Source organism: Danio rerio, chromosome 10, assembly GCF_049306965.1.
Source record: "Danio rerio strain Tuebingen ecotype United States chromosome 10, GRCz12tu, whole genome shotgun sequence".
In the NCBI taxonomy this organism is placed as follows: domain Eukaryota; kingdom Metazoa; phylum Chordata; class Actinopteri; order Cypriniformes; family Danionidae; genus Danio; species Danio rerio.
Window position 1 is genome coordinate 25,215,552 of NC_133185.1, and position 13,231 is coordinate 25,228,782.

Genomic DNA, 13,231 nt, shown 5'->3' on the forward strand with positions numbered 1-13,231 from the left:
CTTCAACAAGTACTGAAAAACAGGAGTAGCCAGCCTCCTAAAGGGGGTCCTTCTTTTTTTCTCAAAAAGTGAACCTTTTTGGAGTTATTTACCTCATTTTCTATTAAATTATGAGGTTCAAACACTGCACTTTGACATTTTAAGCACTAATTTTTGCTGGATTATATTGTCATAATCATTATAATTTTTGATGTAAAAATAAAATTCCTACATTTTTGTCAGTGTTTACCATACTATTATGCTTACAACTGTGCATTAAACAGTAAGTTATTACAGTTATATAAATTATGTAATGAGATTAGAATTATTATTTTATATTTATTTTAAATACTCATTTAATATCATCCATTATAAAAAAACAAATAAACAACCAAACAAACAAAACAATTAGGAATCTGTTAATCTGTTAATGTGCATTAATATTGTATGATATAATATTTGACATTGCATTAAAATAGACAGGGTGGTGTTGAGAACTAGTTTTATATATATATATATATATATATATATATATATATATATATATATATATATATATATATATATATATATATATATATATATATATATAAAATAAAAAATGTGTAACCTATAGGCAAATAACAAACTGGTCAGCACATTTGCTCAATCAGAATGTGTCCATTTAAATAATAACATTTCAATTTGTCTTAAAGTCTTCTATTAGTTATTTTCACAGTTTATGATTGCATACTGTTAAAAATGAGCTCATATAAGGGTCAAATTCTGGACTTTTTCAGCAGGGGCTGGGTCTTTTGAACCACCCCAACCCCCCTGGCCACGGGCCTATCAGGTAAAGTAGGCGCTGCCCTCTATTGGGCATTTTGTAAAAGTACATGGATGAAGATGATGGATGATGTGGTGGAATATTTCATAAATCATTTGATTGCTCCTTTTTAAATACACCTCTCACTGGATATAAACATGTCACTGGCGTATGTCATATGACGCATTTGTTTATAACGCTCTCCACCGGCATTACAGTGACTGACTGTCTCTGTATAAAGGTCAGGCTCTGATTATAGAAATAAGAGATTGAGAATTCCCTGAGCCAATATATCGGCTTATAGAATGACAGAAAAAAAGGAACAGTCATAAATCTGGACAGACTGTTTTTATTTTACATATTTTTCTCATGGTGAAAGAACGAACGTGAGATTTAGAGCCATACTTTTTCTCTCAATCATCAGGGAGTCTGCAATGCCAAAACTGTAGTATAAGTAGAAAAATTCCTGGAAGCAAATTTCCTCAAACTGAATGTAATAATGCAAGAAATAAAAATAAAAAAACAGACAAAGTAAAGATAAATCAGATAAACAAATACATACTTCTATTGTTGGTAGCTGAATGCAACCGAATTCTACAGCTTTTCTGCATTTTCAGTTTGTCAGTGTCATAAAGGAAACTTATGAAAAAGACCTGTTTATATCCCAGAGGTATGAGAGGCCATCAGCTGATTTATGAAAGCTTACCCCACTGCCAAAATCCACTCTCACCTCACAGTAGGGGTCAGGTCTGTATCTCAAAACTTGCAGGAGCAAATCAACTGTCTGTCTGCAGTTTTCACCTCTGCCAAATACGTGGTCCACTACATAAGACATTTATCATCTGGCCTAGTTATGTTCAAACTTGCAGTGAATGCATGCTGGGCCGATTTAATGCATCTGATTCAGCAATGAATATGTGTTGAAAAGAGTGGCAAGATGCTGCTGTAAAAGTACAGACTTGTCATGTAGTTATAAATCTGTACAATGCTTTTTAAAAGTGGAACACAAAAGAGATATTTTTTATACAGAATGATCTAAATGGTGACTTTGGGTACATCTAAAAGTTACTGTACTTATAAAACCTAGGTTTGCATCTGATAAATGCTTTACTATCCCATGAGGCCACAGGATTTACAGTATGAATGGCAGTGAAAAGATTTAATGCTGCTAGGTCATGTCATGTGGCAGTAGTAGTATGGTTGGATGTATACATTTACTAGCTATATACACTTACTGGCAATAGGAAAGGCAACAGCAACTCAAATAACTTGTTACAACCGAGGTATGCAGAAGAGCATCTCTGAATGCACAACACATCTTACCTTGAGGCAGATGGGCTACAGCAGCAGAAAACCACACCAGGTGCCACTCCTGTTAGCTGAGAACAGGAAACTGAGGCTACAATTCACTCAGGCTCACCAAAATTGGACAATAGAAGACTGGAAAAACGTTGCCTGGTCTGATGAGTCTTGATTTCTGCTGCAACATTCGGATGGTAGGGATCAGAATTTGGCATCAACAACATGAATCGATCCATCCTGCCTTGTATCAGCAGTTCAGGCTAGTGGTGGTGGTGAAATTGTGTGGGGAAAATTTTCTTGGCACACTTTGAGCCCATTAGTACCTACTGAGTATTGTGCCAGCCTACCTGACTATTGTTGCTGACCATGTCCATTCCTTTATGACCACAGTGTACCCATCTTCTGGTGGCTACTTCCAGCAGTATAACACACCATGTCATAAAACGCGAATCATCTCAAACTGGCTTCTTGAACATGACAATGAGTTCACACTGTAATCAAATGGCCTCAACTGGTCTCAGTTCAAGAGCACCTTTAGGATGTGGTGGCAAGAGAGAATCGCATCATGGATGTACAGCTGACAAAACTGCAGCAACTGCATGATGCTATAATGTCAACATGAACCAAAATCTCTGAGGAATATTTCCAGTACCTTGTTGAATCAATGCCATGAACGATTGGGGGCAATTCTGAAGGCAAAAGGGGTTCCAACCTTGTACTAGTAAGGTGTACCTAATAAAGTGGCCGGTGAGTGAATATTTTTGGTGATTGCAAACTAATTACTCATTAATTAATCAAGTTCTAAAATGAATAAAAAGTGCTGAAAGCATCATAAAGCTGACCCATATGCTCTGAAATCATATCAATCTTTGTATGATAAAATAAAATGTGTTTATTTTTTTAAATATATTTAAATGTGCACAAATGTGTGTACGGTATGTTACCGGGACTAATAAGGTTCGGTACATTTTTATGGCCATATCCACTGGGATAGTCCATCCCCTAAAATAAAACCCATGGCTTGGAAGTATATATTACAAAATGTTGGAAATCGGTAACCACTGACTTATGTAGTAATTGTTTTTCAATGGTTACAGGTTCCAAACATTCTTCAATATACAGTACTGTAACTTCTTTTGTGTTCAACAGAACAAAAATTCCGAACTTGTTTGAACAAGTTAAGGTTGAGAAAACTACTTCCAGCAAGATAATGCACCATGAATTATCTCAGACTGGTTTCTTGAACATGACAATGAGTTTACTATACTCAAATGGCCTCCACAGTCACCATATCTCAATCCAATAGAGCACCTTTGGGATGTGGTGGAATAGGAGATTTGAATCATGGATGTGCAGCTGACAAATCTGTAACAACTGCGTGATGCTATCATGTCAATATGGACCAAAATCTCTGAGGAATATTTCCAGCACCTTGTTGAATTTATGCCACAAAGAATTAAGGCAGTTCTGTACATGTACTAGTACAATGTACCTAATAAAGTGTCTGGTGAGTGTACATTAAGCTATAGAAATGTATAATTAGGATAACACTGACAAACAGTCAGATAAGAAAAATAATAATGTTTTACAAAATCTTAATTATGAACTAAAAATGTTAAATGTTATATTTAGTCATAATTATACATTTAAAAAAAAATTTAAATCTATGGTGCCCATACATCTTTTTATTTCTAAAACCATTCTTGTGTCACTGTCTTTGATGACCTTTCTTAAACTCAAAGCTTGACAAGTACTTTAGCAGACAACATTCCTTCACTCCCACCAACAGGAGTCAAGGAGGCCGTTTATTTGATAAAACTGTGGCATGTTGAACAATCTGAGTCAGATTTATCCAGCCAGATTTATTCATTGCTCAAATAGGCCTGTTTGAGTGGGGATAAATGTGTGCTAATATGCTATCCTGAAATAAACATGCAAAAAATCACTCAAAATAGGACTGGCGGACAAACTGCTCATCGTTGAATTAGGAACAGCGATGGCACCACTTTCAAAGTCTCCATATCCCATCTGGCAGGATTCACAGTTGGTATGTGTGAAAACTTCCTCCAAGCCCCATGTGGAAGTATGTTTACTGCAGAACCCATCTTACCTCAGTTGCTATCCTATGAGAGCATCATATTATTTATGGCTTTTAATAGGCTTTCTTCCCCCCTCGATGCTGGAGGCAAAAGAGCAAGTCTTTTTCATTCAATGAAGCTGGGAAGTATGCAGCAGCAAAGCCAACAGCTGCTTCTAATGATCATCCCAAAGAGTCTGGCAGTCCATGTCATCCCAGAGCACAAAACACCACTATTTGCTTAACCTGGATAAACTATCACTGCATTTGCACAAGCTACGATTGGTTGACTTCTTCGACGTCTCCTGCAGGCGATGTGCATGTCACAGGCTGGATTTCTGCTTTTTGCCATGTATGGGTTTTCTTTCGAAATGTGTACCCGCAGATGGTTTGATAACGGCCTGAATCAAGGCGAAAGGATGTCAAAACAAAAGGTTGGGGGGTCTTCAAAAGTAACTAAACAGTTTTAAAGGAATGTTCTGGGTTCACTACGAGTTAAGGGCTATGGACAACATCTGTGGTATGCAGTCTGTTACAACTGACAATAACTGCGAATCATCCCTTTCTTTTGTAAAATCAAACAGAAATGCACACTTTGCATAGATTTAAGGGACAGAACATTGGTGATAGTGTAAAAGATCATGTTGTTAAGGGATTGTTATTATTTATTATTAATATTATTTAGACAATTTTTGCTGTGTGCAGATCTTGATACAGCTAATCCCAAAGCTAGACTCGATGCAATAACAAAAAATAATAATAATCATAAAAATGACACATGAGACACATAGTAATACAACCATAAATAACCAATACGTGCTGGCACGTAACAGTGACAAACAAATAAAAATGTAAAAAGGTTGCAAAAGGGGTTCCAACCCGATACTAGTAAGGTGTACCTAATAAAGTGGCCGGTAAGTGTATATTTTTAGTGATTGCAAACTATTTAATCATTAATTACGACTATCAAGTTCTAAAATGAACAAAAAGATAAACCTGACCCATATGCTTTGAAATCATATCAATCTTTGTATGATAAAATAATGTGTTAATTTTTTAAAATATATTTAAATATGCTCAAATGTGTGTACAGTAAGTCACAGGGACTAATAGCCCGTTTCCACTGAGTGGTACGACGGTACGATACGGTTCGGTACATTTTTATGGCCGTTTTCTCTGGGATAGTTCACCCCCAAAAATAAAACCCATGGCTTGGAAGTATATATTACAAAATGCTGGTAATGGGTAACCACTGACTTATGTAGTAATTGTTTTTCAATGGTTACAGGTTCCAAACATTCTTCAATATACAGTACTGTTTCTTATTTTGTGTTCAACAGAACAAAAAAATTCCAAACTTGTTTGAACAAGTTAAGCTTGAGAAAACTACTTCCAGCAGGATAACTCACCATGTCATGAAGTGTAAATCATCTCAGACTGGTTTCTTGAACATGACAATGAGTCATACTCAAATGGCCTCCACAGTCAACATATCTCAATCCAATAGAGCACCTTTGGGATGTGGTGGAATAGGAGATTGGAATCATGGATGTGCAGCTGACAAATCTGCAGCAACTGCTTAATGCTGTCATGTCAATATCGACCAAAATCTCTGAGGAATTTTCCATCACCGTCTTTTTGGAGTTAACAAGAACCTCATGATGTTGTTTTAAAAAACAGTTCTTGAAAGCATTGTTAGATATGGTATCACAGTGTGGTTTGGCAACCTATCTGTTCAGTGTAAATGTAAGATGATGCATCTTTTAAAGTCAGGATGGAAAACTTTTAGGCACGATGAATAATTTAATCCACAGGTTTTTTTATGAAAATTGTGTTCTCAATCAGGTGGAAAGGATTGTTAGGGACTGCTTCCCTCTAATAGAAGATATACAATTGTATAAAAATATAAATTGTATAAAAATGAGTCCCAAATTGTTGATTAAACTGTTATAAGAAATCCTTTGTACCCGTTTCAGTGGGTTTATTTACCAAGAGTCTATCTTAATTAGCATTAATAATTTTGTAACTGCTGTATTTTGTATTGTTTTTATTGTTTGTTTTATGGAATGTCTGCAGCAATATGGTGATGTCCATAACAAATTTCCTGTCAAGGACAATCAAGTTTACTACTACTACTACTACTATTAAAAATAATGATGCATTTCTGACATAAAAAGTAAAAACTATTAAATTAAAATTAAAATGATAAGAATATTAAGTATTATCTCATATATTACTTATTATAAGTATATTGAATTAATAAAATATTATTAAATAAATATTAAAAAATAATTATCCTATAAGTATTAAATTATTCAGGGTTTCTGCAGGTTTCCCTAAGTTAAATTTAAGACTTTTAAAGACATTTTTAAGACCATTATGAATCAAATTTTAGACTCATTCAGGCCTAAACACTAAGAGTTTTTCAAATGGCCCAGATGGAAAATATTTATATTTGCCCTATCGCAGAAATTATTATAATTTAATGCATTTAATAATACAATGATAATTTAATAATAACACTTTAAATATGAAAACCCTACATATTTTAAATATTGTGTCAAAACCAGCAAGCTCTATTTTAAAACATTTTTTAGTTTTTTCAACATAAACGTTCTTAAAAATGTGGACAAATGTTTTAAAAGTTTGAAAAATTATAATTGGCTAAATGTGTGCACAACAGTCTGCCCCGGTCAGGATAATTTAATAATTGTGGCACATAAAGTCAAAAATGGCATTTTAAATAAAAAGTTAAAAGTTTAATTGAGATCGGGATTATTGGTGATTGTAATACATGAACAAAGGAAAATGAAGACTTGTTTAAAAAGATTAAAATTCTGCCACATATACTACAAGAGAAATATTATCCATACATTTGTAAGTCACAATTAGTATACACGTATATTAAGTTGGAACTATGAGATAAAATATCAAATATTGTAATAACATGATCAATCTACACTCACCGGACACTTTATTAGGTACACCTGTCCATCTGCTTGCTAAAGTAAATTTCTAATCAGACAAAAAAGGTCAAAATTACAACAGACCAAAAATTTGTTTAAGCTTCTTTCTGCCACATATGTGAAATAACCATACTTTTGTAATCACAATTATTATATAAACTTTACTATGCCAAAATATTCTTATGGAACTATATGAGATAAAATATCAAATGCCATGAAAATAAGCAGATTAAATATTCATTCATTCATTTTGCTTTGGCTTAGTCCTTTCATTTATCAGGGGTCGCCACAGCGGAATGAACCAGCATAAGTTTTACATAGCAGATCCCTTCCTAGCTGCAGCCCAGTACTGGGAAACACTCATACACCCATAGACTCATACACACATTTTCACTCATACACTACGGCCAATTTAGTTTATTTCATTTATAGCGCATGTCTTTGGCCTGTGGAGGAAACTGGAGCACCCGGAGGAAACCCACGTGAACACGAGGTGGACATGCAAACTCCACACAGAAACGCCAAGCCCAGCTGGGACTTGAAACAGCAACCTTCTTGCTGTGAGGCAACAGTGCTAACAACTGAGCTACCATGTTACCGCAGATGAAATATTATGACATGAAAATTCAATATTATGCAATAAAAAAATAGAATTTACTAAATCTTGAAATTATTATAAAAACTGACAAAATTTTGGTGAAATATCATGACATGAAAAGTTAAATTATGACAGTCCAATTTTAGATCAAATTTGAAGTTCGGAGAGTAAAAACTTTTACTTTTCATTTCATAAACTGATGACTTTATTTCTCAACATTTCAAATATCGCCATTTCTAACCAAGTAAAAACTGTATAGTTAAATGCATTTACATAAATCAATTGCATGTGCATTATGAATGTTACAGTATGATTACGTTTTTATAAACTCTTTTCCCACAAAAAGCTGTATTGCCAACTTTAAAAGCAGCACTTGTGTGTAGAAATATTTCATAGCAGATTGATCGGCATAAGCATGTTGTCAACAGCCATGCTATCTGAATCTGATGCTATCTTTCTTGCACGCTTCATGATGCTGGGAATATAAACAGGTGTAGTGCCAAAGGCAATATGACACACACATTCAATTGACTGCGAGTCAAGCATCTTTACATTTACACGATCTGTACAACATCTTTAAAAAGATTTCTCTGGTTCTTTGGTGTAATAGGCTGCACACTTCTTCATTGAAATGATGCTAAATTAAATTTGTTCCACCTAAATCAAATGGATGAAAGCGAGTGTTTAGTTACTTTTCAGGAGCATTCTGCATCATTACTGCAAAGTCAGGTCATTTGAGAGCCAGGCCTGCTGGAGCATGATAGCAGATAACAGATCTTACTGCTTCACAGCTCATCGGCAGCAAATAAGGGCATTTAAACCGTATCAAGGTGATTTCTGATCAGCATTACAGCACAGATGTTTTCTAAGGGAAGCAACCTCGGTTAAAAAAACATGGTTTGCTTTTTTAGAGTTGACGTAGACTGTTTGTTTCAATTGCCATGTGTGCGTCACAGAAATTACATGTGATTTTCTACATGCTAATTGAAGGTAGTCATAGCTGTGTTCGAAGCACTGCTTTACGCTTCGAAACTTATTTTACAAATCCACGTTTCGAATTAGTGGTTTGGAGCATGTGTCAAATGGGCAAGGTTAAATTTTTTTTCTCTAAATGGGGCCTTGCTATTTCATTACTGTTTTTTTTTTAGATACGTTATAAAATATGTTCAAACTCTTCAGCTTGACCTGTTCATTATGATTAAGACTCCCCTCAACCTCTATCTCTATATCCAGTTTTCTTCTATATACAAACAGCATTTACATTATTTGCCGTATGTAGGAGTGCACCTTATGTTTTTATTTTGTTTGATTTAAATTCTATTTATTTATTTATTTAATTTATTTTTATTAGTAGTTTTCTTTATTATTATTATTTTATCTTGGTTATTAGTAACTTAGTTATTTATCTCTACTTTATGAAAATTAAATGGTTTTCAGCTGACAGATGATATAATACCATAAAATCCACATTATTCAGATTTGTTCAGGTTGCCCCGGTGAATCATAGAACCTATTTCAGTTTTTATCTGATCTCAGATCAGGTTTTAAGAGTTTGTAGATGTTTAAATGAGCCTTTTGTAAAATGGAAAAGTATGATATTATACACAGCAAAATATGGGGACCCAAAACAACTCTATGGGTGTTAATTTCAACACTTTGAAAGTGTCTCATGGGGTCCACTCAAAACAGAGTTATATCAACACTTTCAAAAGGGTTGGCACATTGACACCGAAGTAAGGGTTAATTTTAACTCAGGGCAGAGTTAAAAAATGTAACTATATTTAACACCGCCTGGTGTAATATATTATTTTATTCAACTCTCTTGAGTGTAAATATGGTAAAAAGGTCAAATAGACTGTAAATTACAAAATAAAAAACATTTTATTTGAAAACATTCACAACTTCAACAATTCATTCAATTTTTAAAATGCAACAATGTCAAATTTGCTTTAAATGTTTTATTAGTAAAGACAGTATCAACAAAATATGATGTCCAAACTTGATGTTTCATCAGAGCAATTTGAAAGTTCAATATATCGTCACTCATAGTTTTCTTCTGAAATTACATTTTAAACAACTTGGCGTGCAAATCTTTCACTTCTGGTGTTTCCTTGGTCCTCCATATCAAACACAGCAGTTTAAATGAAGGTATAAATGCTGTAAACTTGTGTGAAAACAAACTGGAGCTAGGAAATCTCATCAAGCATGTCCTGTGAAAGATGTGCTTCCCAGCCACAGGATGACCTTTTTATCCATGACGATGTACAGTAGCAGCTGCTGATCGCTCGTCTGGTGGTTCCTGATGCACGGATATACTGTAGGGTGATGCTCATCTAAGAACTCTTCAAGACTCCAGCATGACTAAGAAAAATGTTTGAAAACAAATTGCAATCAAATTCTATGATATATTTAAAATAACATTTAAAGTAAATAAAACATTCAAGAAATCTAAACTCACCTTTTGAAAATCCACATGATGATCCACAACTTGACTCTCCCAGCTGGTTGAGGTGACAGGATATGGAAAAGTAGAAAAAACACATATATCACTGTTGGATCTCCAAAAACAATTAGGTTAACCACTATGACTAGAACTGGAAAACAGGCAGCTGTCTGTCCACAATCCTGAATTTAACACACTTGGAGCAAAATTTAGAGGAGCTTAAAATCTTTTATATCATTTAGTGATGCTGACTTCCCCAAAATATTGGCCACAGTGTAAAAAATATTCATAAACTTACAGTTTTCTGTAAGCGTGTGCGTGCGTGTGTGTGTTTGTGTGTGTGTGTGCGTGTTTCTTTACCAGATTCAACTTGTTAGGCCCTTTCAGGTCCAGTATTGACGCCACCTTTCCTGGAGTCTAGCAGATGTTTCAGGTCCAAATATAATCTAAAATATTAGGATAAGCAGAAGAGAAAAAGTGCAAAGCAAAGAGCAAAACATTATTTAAGTAACAGTTCACCCACAATACAAAACTTATCACCTTCATGTCATTTGTTATTCTCTAATGCTCTAATACCCTCTCAGCTTATTGTAAAACAAATGCAGAACTTTATACAACATACCTTCATTATTATCACCACATATGACCAAGAAGGTGTGCTTGGTCATTTCACCAACTCTGGAAATACACCATCCGTCTCTAATCAGCCACCGTCACAGGGTCTTGTGTTATTGTACAGAGAACTGTGGCTGTTAAAAAACAATAACACATTAGTATCAAACACATATGCATAACCTTCAGATAAAAAAGAGAGATGAACATCACAAAGTATGCCTCAAACATTTTCACATATCTTTTGATTCAGATGTTGATTATTGATAATAAATCTACAAATCAAACTGTATCATCATTAGGCTGCTCAAATATGAATCAGTTGATTAATTTACAGACAGGTGGCTGTTTACAACGCACTAATAAAACGGAAATGTTGTGTACAGTACATGCTAAGTTTAGCCTATAGTTTTAAGCACAATATCATGCGGGAGAAAAAGCTTGACTAAGATGTTCCTGACAACAGAAATAGCCTAACTTACTAACGTCAGACATCCCGAGTTGGGAAAAGTCATTTTCGGGGGATACAGAGTTGATTTGCGGGAGGTAGCGGGAGAGATGAGTACCTAAAGAGCAATGGGATGAGTTGCGCGCGACGTACCTGAAGAGCGGTGGGGGTGACTTGCGCGCGACGTACCTGAAGAACTGGGAGGGATGCGGTGGAGAGGGGCGTGCAAAGTGTTTAATGACCGGGCGGGAGACGCGCGATATCCGGGAGATGATCATTCATTTGCGGGCATCTACTTGGGCATCTGGGAGTCTCTGTGCATTTGCGGGATAACGTTAACGTTAGTCCCGCAACTTCCGGGAGACTTCTGTAACGTTAAATGTCTGATAAAGTGCAAACGCGGTCATTTAAAGACATTAATGTTAACATTCCGACTTTAATGGTTGTCAACACTTAATATAATTTAAGCGTACGTTATCACACAAGTCTAAGTTATGGACTAACGTTAACGGTATATGGACGGCCACGAATGAACCAGTTTAAAAGGGCCGCGGTGTTTAAAATAACCAAATTAACGTACACGAATAACAAACAATCATTTGTTTCAGTCAGAAAGCCTTTTACAAGTAAGCATATGTTCATTTACTCACCAGATATGTTTTAGAAACTCTCCAGAGCTTATGGAAACCGTCCTGTGTTGCCGTTAGCATCCGGGCAGAGTAGGCTAACGTTAGGCGGCTCCGGGGATTCCCTCGCTAGTTTGCTTGGAATTAAAGGAGAAGTGTCGATTTTATTTTACAGATGGGTAACAACGCACAAAATGGCATTAAGCGTGACAGAAATGTGTTGAACATGTACATTTGATGTTTTTATGCACTATGTATGCGTGAGCACATATAAAAACATTCTTGAAAAGAAGTCAATAGTAATGCAGTTAAGCTAGATACACAAACGACCATGAATGAACCGCAGAAGTTTAAAATTGTAACTCCATTCTAAAGTTATTAACTTAACAACATGTTTACAACTGTATTTCCTTAAAGAAAGTCAGTAAAATACCAACATTTAGGTAGTTTGACTCACCAGTTGCTGTTCTAAACCTCAGATGGAAAATGGCATCTGGAAAATTCTTCAGTGACTGGGGCTGCATGAATTCCCGGATGTTGGAAATAACACCACCAAGTGTTGAAAAGATAACTCCTTGATTTCGCACTGAATAAAAACAATTCTAACTCTTATTATATTCATTTATCAAAATCTAACTCTTTAACGTCAACACTTTACTCTGAAATGCTTCAACACCGAGAATTTAACTCTGGTGAATTTGCTGTGTAGTTAATATGGAAAAAAATGGAAATATATATATTAAAAATTGATTTAAAATCATATTATGTAGACACTTCATATTTAATGATATTAGACAATAAGCTAAGTGCATTTGATACTTTCAACATTTGCATTGTGTATGAAAATGCTCATTTAAGTCTTTAATTTTTACAGTCTATGATTTTATTCAATGTTTTGTCTGAATATTGTTTGCATTTACATGGTTTTGACCAACAGGTTTTCCTGTTTGGTGTTTTGAATGTGTATGAATCAAATTGCTAAGCAATTTGTTTGATTGTTTTGAAGCTTTGTCTGTTATTAGTTGGAGGCATGCTAGTGGGAGGGGCATTCTCCCTATAGAGAGCATTTAAAGTGTTAGTTCACCTAAACATGAATATGATGTTTTTAAATACTCAGCCTTATGTCATTCCAAATCCCTGTGACCTTCATTCATTTTCTGAAAACCAATTAAGATCAGGTAAAATTTAAGAGGTACCTCATCCTCAAAATACAGCAAGGTTCCTGACTCGTTCAAATTCCAAAAAAGCATCCTCAAAAAAAAGCTGTATGTCTTTAGCTGTTCAATCTAAATATCATCATGTTAATAATAATATTGTGTGCAAAAATCATTACTTTAAATAACGACTCAAAATTACGATTTTTTTTTTTTTTGTT

The 13,231-nt window shown here is 34.8% G+C and overlaps 1 long non-coding RNA gene across 1 annotated transcript; it reads right to left on the reverse strand.

The window, feature by feature from the left end:
* Positions 1-9,589: 9,589 nt before the first annotated feature.
* Positions 9,590-12,373, reverse strand: LOC141376345 (uncharacterized). The gene is made up of 6 exons (XR_012386239.1): positions 12,314-12,373; positions 11,881-11,993; positions 10,793-10,919; positions 10,531-10,616; positions 10,186-10,228; positions 9,590-10,088 (listed from the first exon to the last, which is right to left on the reverse strand). It is a non-coding gene; the product is annotated as an uncharacterized lncRNA (long non-coding RNA).
* Between the last annotated feature and the right edge of the window lie 858 nt (positions 12,374-13,231).